Consider the following 9,953-nt stretch of genomic DNA (forward strand, 5'->3'; position numbering starts at 1 on the left):
AAATATTGGACCAGCCGGTATTTATTATCATCATACATCTTATAAAAAATTACCTATATATCTTATAAAATTATCTATATATTTTATAAAAAAAATTTATTTCTTATCAATATAATTATGTATTAATTTATATATTAATATTAATTTATTAATATTTAAAATTTAAATTAATATTATTTTTAATAAAATTTATTTTTTAATCAATCATATTATATTAATATATAGATTAATATATAATTATATTTATAATTATATTTTTTTATAAAAAGTATTCTTATATTTTATAAAAAATTATAAATAAATAATGTGAAATATAAATAGTTGCTAATGCGTAATAAAAGTTAAAACCCGTTTGTTTGACACGGGAGGGCAAATGCGGAAAAATATTAGATTGTTATAAGGGTAACGATAGTCTTACTATTTTATTATTATTTTTTTATTATTTAAGTATATTTTAATTTTTTTTAAATATTTTTTTAACATTCTTAATTATTAAAAAAATTAAAAAAATATATAATTTTATTAATACTCATTTTTTTAATTATTAAATAAAATTAAAAATTAAAAAAATAATTAAATATAAAAAAGATAATAAATAAACTGTAGAGGAGTAGTAAGTATATCATCCTAAACATTTTTTTATGATTCGGCTCTCTTCGGCGAGTGAGAGGACAGAAAGACTGACGGGAGTGGGCCGTGGCGCATTGTACAAACACTGCCCGAGTTCCAATGTGTAATAATGAACCACTTTTTCTAGTTGCTTCCAGCTGTTTTCGTTTGATATAAATAAATGCCTAAAATAAACAACTCTGGCTCGCATAATCGCAACAACCATTTCTTCAGGAAAACTCGCCCTTTTATGAGTTATAATTTATAGAGGACTGTTATATATAATTATTTTTATATATTTTATTGATATAATTAATTATATTTTTTTAATATATAATTTAATTAAATTAATAAATAAAGTATACAAAAAAAATATTTAAAAATGATTTCATATAAAATTTTTATACAGGTAGAACTATTGGACATCTCCCTTATATTTTATACATACAAATCAAAAAATATATATATATATATTCATGTGCTTTCTTTTTGGTAAAAACTTGGTGGACTGTGAGGTTGTGGGTTTGAAACTCATTGAGTACATGTGCTGCTAATCTATAAAAATAAGAAATACTTTTTTAATTAATTAAAAAAGAGAAAACTGCAATTGACTTGCCTGACCGTCAGGCCCTGACCCACCCGTATATATTTAAAGAATTTTATTATATATAAATATAAATACCTATTAATTTATATATTAATATTAATTTATTTATATTTAAAATTTAAATTAATATTATTTTTAATAAAATTTATTTTTTAATCAATCACATCATATTGATATATAAATTAGTATACAATTATACTTATAATTATATTTTTTCATATTTAAATTATATCTTTAACAATTTAATTTTAAAACTTAGAAAACCTGATATTTCAAAATGATAATCGACCTGTAAATCAGAATGCATGGAATACTATTTAAATTGAGTACATTTCTTAATTATATAATTTACACAAATGAATGACGATATTAATTTATTAAAAAAATTAATATTTCTTTTCGTAATCCAGTTACTTTTTGCAAATTGAATTCCATAAATTGTAATATTTTGATAAATTAATTCAAATTACTTCAAGAGTCAAAAAAAAAAAAAGGATAAATTTTCAAAATTGTTACAATTTTTCAGTGATAAATGATATTTGCAGTTATGAGTGTACAAGCATCGCATAATCACTTTTAAAAAAATAAATAAATATAAAATTCATATAAAAAGAAAATAATTTTTTAATAATAGACTCTATTTTTTTTAAAACGACTACAAAACACTTATATATTTCACGATTATATGTAACATAACTCTTATAATAATATTTTTATTTTTTTTATTATTTCATTTCTAAAAACACCAAAAAAACATTACTCCAATAATCTCATCATTATTCACAAACCATCTTACTACAATTAAAAAAATTCTTATCTCATTTTATTCTCAAAAATCTCCTCAATTCAAAAACCTACCACCCTACCATACATCTTTAATCCTAAAAAATTATTTTTTCTGAGCAGTACCGTCCATTAATATTTCAATTTTTTCGACTGTTCTAGGTTACAATATTTCACCTTATGCTTTGGATAGACTATCCATTTCTTGGAAAAAATGGAGGATGACTTAAAAGGTAATTGGTCAACCAAATTAAAATTTAAAAACGAAAAGGGCGAATAAAGTTTTGTGGAATGGGACCTAATTTTCTGACAGTGACGTTGGCAACAATAATTGCACCACAAGAACGTGATTTCACTGGTTATGGATATTATTCTTTAGTCTGATCAAAATTATAGATGTCCATGATCAATTTTCACAAGTAATGCATATGGGATTTGTGAAATTATTATTAATTGTTCATGTGTAAGTATTAATAGTCATGACATCGGCCATCTGGTAAAAATGATTCTGAAAATTCATTAATATAACATAGTTAGACTTAAATTAAATTAAAATTAAGTCATGTATCTAATTAATATATTACACTTTTAATTTCTGAAGACGTCCCGTGTATCTCGTCTTTTATTTGAAAAAAGATAAAAGAAAAAGGTCACTCGATTTTAAAAGAATGTAGATAACTTAAAGTATTGGTAATAGATTCTTTATTTTCGTATGTAAAATTACATTTTTTAAAGATTAATTTTGAATATAAAGAAAAATTTCTATATTAGATTATGTATTTTTTGATCAAATAATAATAAAATAATAAAGAGAGAAAATAAAATAGAGAAAAGAGAGAGTTAGGAGGAGAGAGCAAAAATAATAAAAATATAGTTTGAAGAATGAAAATGAGGTCTTCATCTTTGAATAAAAACTGTACATAATTATTTATAACTATACATATGAATAAACCAATACAGATCATTTTAAGGACATATTCTTCAAATTCAAAGATGAAGATGAAGATGAAGATAAATAATCCATTATCAATGCTCTTACTTTTGATTTTGAGCGGGTCCCAGAAAAAAAGTAACATGTTTTTATTTATTTTTATTTTTATTTTATAAGAAATTGTCTCAATTCATTAATATAATAAACTTACAATCGTAATCACGAATCATATACATTCTATAATATCTTCATATCAAATATGACATTATAAATCAAAATAATATATTTAAAGCTTCATAAATACATTATTTTCTTTTGTGACTAGGTTGGTCTTTACTATTAATGATATTTACTATAAACAAACGTCTAAGAGACGATATTTTCTTCTTAAATAGAAATTCAACCTCACTATTCATAGAAAAAGAGGACTCGATCTCTCTAGACAAACTTTTTTTTTAATTGACGACCCGTAAAGACAACACACTTATCTCTTTTCACTCATAAAGGTTGAATCTAAAAAGTTTTATGCTGGAAAGTCCAGTAATCTGGTGTATGCGTCAAGAAAAACTATCAAAAGGGATGGCATTTGAGAACGACTCACAGATATGAGCAATACGTGAGAATCACGCATGGTGATTTTTGCAAAACTATCACTCGAATGACTTTCAATCGGTAAATTTGTTTTTGCCTTGCATGTTTTTAATAGTTGCTAAAAAGTTGTAGATCAATCTTTTTTGACCTTGAAAAAAATAAAATAAAACTAAACAAAATAAACTTTAATAAACAAGATTGGTGAATGAATAAATGAAGGAAGAAGAGAGATGAGGAAGCCGCCTTCTCTCACTCCAACGAAAATCAAAGAAGAGAGATGAGGAAGCCGCCTTCTCTCACTCCAACGAAAATCAAATTTAGAGCCTTTAATTCTAGAGAGAGAGATGGGGGGAGGAGACACTAGTTTTTTTTTTTTTTTTTTTTTTTTTTTTAAGATTGGATCGAATGGTGTTTCAAGGTAAGTAATCGGCTATGGTTTTATTCATTGTTTAATGACTTTATTTTATGATTTATGGGTTTAGTTAATTTTACACACGAGTTTTTTTTTTTGGTTATTTTTAACTCTCAAGTTTTTTTAATTGTTTTGACGTTATTTCTACGCAACGATTGAAGGTATCAATAAAATTAAAATTTCATCTCCTTAAAATTTGTGGTTGAAATTGGGATCCCGTTCTCAATGACTGCATTAGCTAATTTGTGGTTGAAATCTAGTTTTAGCTCTTCAATTACAAAGCCATCCTTGACCATTTTGGTTGCTCTTGTGTGGATCCACAAATATGTTTATTTAAATATTCCAAATATTTGGTTATATTTCAAATATTCCAAAGTTATTCCAACTTAAATGTTAAGAAGTGTTTAAAGTATATTATGAATAGTAATGAAAAAATAGATAATAAAATAATAATAAAATATTAAATAATAGTAAAAAGTAATAAATAATAATAAAAAATAAGTAAAAAATAATAATCAAATAATTAATAATAACGAAGAGGGTTAAGAAGTACACCCAAACCACGAGACTAGTTGCAATATTCCATTTCCAATACTTTCATTCCAGCCGACAAGTATTAATCCAAAATATCTTCCTAAGAATTGCATCAAAAATATTGTTAATTGTCTCATTCCTTTTCACTTTTCCTAATAAAAGATAAGCATGCCCCCGTGCCGGCTGACAACCTCACACATAAGAGTGAAACATTTTCAGTCCCGATCGAAAAAATTGACCGAATTGAATAATTCAGTTTTGATCGGACATGATTAAAAATTGGTATGGTCGGTTTTGGTCCACAATTTGTGAGACCAAAAAGTTACAGTCTGATCTTGAGGTCTATAAATTATGGATTGGATCGGACCAAAACCGACCGATTGAAATATATATTCTTAATAATATAATATATATTTTTATATAATATTATATAAGTTAATTATATAATTTTTATCTAATCTATTATAATTGATCATATAAACTGTTAAATAAATATATCTTATCAATTAATAATATATCATAAATCATATGATGATATATGTAGATACATAATACATTCATACATACTCTATTATTTATATTTAATTAAAATAATTAGGTAATTTACTTTTAAATGCCTAAGTTGCAAGCAAGTATGAATTATTAATGTACAGTGAAATTATTTGATATTCATTAACCATATATAAAATGTAGAACATTATTAATAATTATGCATACTAAAGAGTAAAGTCTAAATTAGTAAATAGTAATTATCAATATCATAAATATAATTTTAGTTAAGTATTTTTTTTATTTAGTTAGTTACATAATCTATATTAGTAATTTATTTAATTTAAATTTTAGTAATTTAAATAATTTTTTATTAATTTATTTGTAGAAAAAAATGAAACAAAATAACTTGGCCGAACTAATAGTTAACAGTTCGGTCTGGTCCACCAAAAGTGATAAGTCCATCCCATCCGAGTAAATGATGAATCTCGTCCCCTCATATATAAGAGCATTCACATTGGTTTAGGCATATGCATATGCAAAATCACATATTTTAGAGATCCAATTTGCCACACAAGTAAAATTTTCACATTGGCTTATGCAAATTTGAGACAAAATAATAATAAAATATTATCATTTTATTTTATTTTTTTGCTTTTTTTTAATAGGATTTGATATTCAAATATGTAAAATATTTAAGTAAAATATTTTTTGGGGAGTGAATGAGTAAAATATGTAGTAAAATATTTAAAGATAAAATATGTAGAAAGAGAGTGGAAGGAGAGAAAAATAATGAATAAAATATGTTTTGGAGAGTGAATAGTAGATCTTTAAACATGTAAAGGTACTGTTCATAGTTATGCAAATATTTGAAGATGCATAATCCAATGTAGATGAATTTAAACTCATATTATGCAAATATGACTTTGCATATGTATATGCATAGACCAATGTGAATGCTCTAAATAGTTTTTCGCTAATTGCTATATTCGTATAAAAACAATATGAAAGGTTGTGAGTTTTTGTTTCTAATATAAACAATAAGAGATTCGAATCTAGTTCTCTTATTTATCTTATTTGTTTTCACTTTTATTTTATCTTATTTAATTATTACAATTTTATTAAAATTTTACATAAAATAAAATAAATAATTTAATTTTTTTAAATTTAAAAATAAAAATAATATTAAAAAAATATATAACAATATTTTATTTAATTTTTAACTTTTATTTCAATTCATCGTAATTCATCTAATAAGCAAAAACATCAAGTATTGCTCTTCACACCACTTCTCCCACACTCATTCCACCAACAGGATCTCCTGTGGGTATGCTTTGGAATCCGCAGGCCTTCTGCCACATACCACTTCTAGCAACAACTCACCGAAGGCAAAAACCCCCGAGTGTGCGCAGGCTTGGCTGTGCGCGTCAGCTAAGGTGCCAAATAACCCAGCTCAGCTTGCAGATACACATTCATGTTTCATGTTCTCCAACAACCGTACGTTACCCACTCTTTTTAATTTATTCCTATCGATTTGACAATAATCAAAACTTACATTATTTGATTATTGTTCTACACGTTTTTCCTTTACTAAGGAGTAAAGGAAATATATGGTACACGTTTTCCTTTACTAAAATAATTGTTTGCAAATATATATAGTACACACGTTTTGTTCTTTTGACCAAAAAAAGAAAAAAGAAACACATTTTTCCAACATAATTGAATAGCACACACGTTTTCACGTTGTGTCCTTGCCTTTATTAGCGGTTGCAAAAGTTGCTTCATTTTCTAATGAAAAACCTGCGACGACAGTAAGGAGTTGAATGTCTCCTTCCCCGAAAACGGGTAAACTCTCTATTCTAATTACTATTTTAATAATAAAGATACAGCACAGGAATCTCTCTAAAACTTGAGTTCCTAAGTTTTGCTGCATTATTATACAAATATAAAGAAATTATTTTTTAAAAAAATTTGCCCTATATTAGCGTGACAAGCTAGCGATGCTGGTTATAAATAAAACAAATTCAAGTAGTGTTAAAAGATATAAAAAATAAATAATAAAATTTAACTTTTCTTATATATCTTAATCTTTTGAGATAAATGACGATGTTAAGAGCATATATGAGCTGTTTGTGAAAATGTTTCACTCTTAGATTGTATTCTTCTATATCCAAGATGGATGTACAGAATGAGTATATATAGATATTTACGTAACAGAATTTGTTTTAAAGACCACTCATATTTATTCTTTCTATCACAAGAAATATTCTCAAATATTCTAGATGATTCTTGCTGCTCTGCTTGTGATGTTGTTGGTGCTTTAATATCCTCCCTCGATTCGTCTGATACTGGGACAAGGGTGAGACTGGATCGAAGAAGTGAATGAAAATTCTATTTATAAAATAATATTTTCAGTTATAAAATTTGTAAATATTATAAATTTTTTTGAAAAAGAAAATAAATATAAAATTTATGTAAAACTTTTTTAAAATGCGTCATCGTTTGAACTTTGTGCAAGTCACTGTCTTTAATATTTATAATATATATTCAGATAGAATGTCTTTCAATTCTACTTTGGTGAGTGTTAAAAAAACAAAGAAAAAGAAAAAGGCAATAAACGATTGGTGGGATCCTTATCCTTCATTACAATGACGTTTTACAGCTCACCTCATCTCCATCTATATTCTGAAGCAATTTCGGATGGTTATTAGAATTTAATTAAATAATTATATTATATGTCGTGTTTAGTAAATGAGAGTATTTTATTATTATTTATAAATAATTAAATATATTTTATTATTATTTACAGATTATTTAAGATCAGTTAAACATCTAAATATTGTCTAAGTTTATATAACATTGATTTATAAGTACTCTCAAAACAATCTTCCCACTATTTTCACAAAAACTCGAGCATGCATAATATTCTATCCGTTACGTACCGTGCTTTCCAAACCACTAAAAGGAATATTGAATACAAGAAAATAGATCAAATGGACACAACTCTCTCGATCATCAGGTCAAATTGTTTGGTACGTCAAAATCCGAACTTATAAATGTTTTCATACTAACATCAGTACAAGTAATGTAAAACAGGAGACAACGCTCCCTCCCTTGAAGATGTACGTTTGATGATCAATTGAGAAATAAATAGGAAAAAAAATAAACCAAAATAAGAAAGAATTTTGGGAAATATGTTTACTTAAGTACCACTTGGAATTACTTTTAGGCCTCCAAAATTGACTAAAATTCGAAACTTATAAAGTAGAAGGATAATTAAAATTGACTCGGACTATTCATCTCCTTCCTTATAAAATGGTGCCGGTCCCAAATACGGTCGGTAGTAATATATAAAAAGTTTAATTATTAGTTAATCTTTAAGTAATTATAAGGTAATTTTTCTTATGATCATGTCATATTATTAAAGTTGGTTACATAATCATTAATTTTGGAATAGGTAGAAGTGTCGTGTATCCTTCGATGGTCGAAACAATATTATACATATTCAATAGCACTAAATATTTAATGGAGGTACTATTTTGCTGTCGAGTCCTTGATTAATATATATATATATATATTTATATATATATTTTAAGTATTTTGAAGATTATTTTTTCTTGCCAAGCTGGCCATGGACCTAACAGACTATTTTCTTTTCATAAAAAAGTAGATACATTCTTGTTAGAGTATTCACATTTGTTCTTACAATATTTTCTAAAATTTGGTTAAAATTTACATTTTTTTTAATTTTTTCTTAAATTTTATTCATCTTTTAAAATTTTTGTACATCTCATTCCTTATTATTTATCTATTTTATTAAAATAATATTTCTATATTATTTCTTTCTCTCACTTCTCTTTATATTATTATTTTTATATTCTATTAAAATATAAGTTTGGAATAAAAAAAAATCAAAAGAATGATGTATATATCCTAAAATCAAAAGTTGATATAACTCATTTTTCTTCACATTTTTCTTCAAAAGAATGATGTACATATCCTAAGGAACGGATGTAGCTCATTTTTCTTCACATTTTATTTTTTCTCCTATAATTTAGCTGAAAATCAATTAAGAGGAACCAAATGCGAGTGCTCTTAAGGATGTCTTATTCAGTTTTTGTTAAAGATGTTTTATTCATATAGAAATAATATGAAAGGTTGTGAGTTTTTGTTTTTAATATAAGAAATGGGGGATTCGAATCTAATTCTCTTATCTAGAGGCCTGACCCAGACATTGTGCAGTATTATAATTTCTAAGATATTGACATATTGCTTTCCATTTTCCCTAAGTGTATGGGTGTCCCTCCTGTGAGAACACGAGAACATGTTCCATGGGCCATAGGGTAGATACTGTGTATCGATAGGGTATGTTCGGCCATTACTGATGACCACATTGACCAGGGCAAGCATTGGTCATAAGATGGGCTTCGATTGATCATGTTTAATGAAAGTGTGCGTGTCTTAACTGCCGTCCGCGGGCTTTATTCGACAAGTAGCCATTAATATCCAAACCATTTGGGTTGTTGTTTCCGTTTTTTCCATTTTAAATTCACATTTTGATTCATTAAAGTTGTTCCATCCGAAGTTTTTAAAGTGGGTAAAATTACTTTCTCACACACTTGGAGTGGAGCCTTGGATGGAGAAATGGGGTTGATGGTTTCAAGGTACATAATGGAGATTTCTGTACAAACTTGCAGGTAGACACGTATAAAAATCGGTTATTTATGATTACCCATTTATTGTTATGGGAAATTACACATTATTTCTGGGTATTTTGAAAACCATAGCCAACCTTCTTAAGGTATTGGAGATTAATATAAAATTAATTGCCAGTATTTTCCATCCCAAGTGATGGGTTCTCCAGGCCACTTGTCACATGAAATAAGAAATTTAACTTCCGTTGGCTCTCATTGTGGCCTGGGGAACAGTAAAGTTGTGCGTGCAGTAATATGTGGGTCAACTTGGGACTAAAGATTTGTGTTCTAAACGATACATTT

The sequence above is a fragment of the Carya illinoinensis genome, chromosome 1 (genome assembly GCF_018687715.1).
Source record: "Carya illinoinensis cultivar Pawnee chromosome 1, C.illinoinensisPawnee_v1, whole genome shotgun sequence".
Classification (NCBI taxonomy): Eukaryota; Viridiplantae; Streptophyta; class Magnoliopsida; order Fagales; family Juglandaceae; genus Carya; species Carya illinoinensis.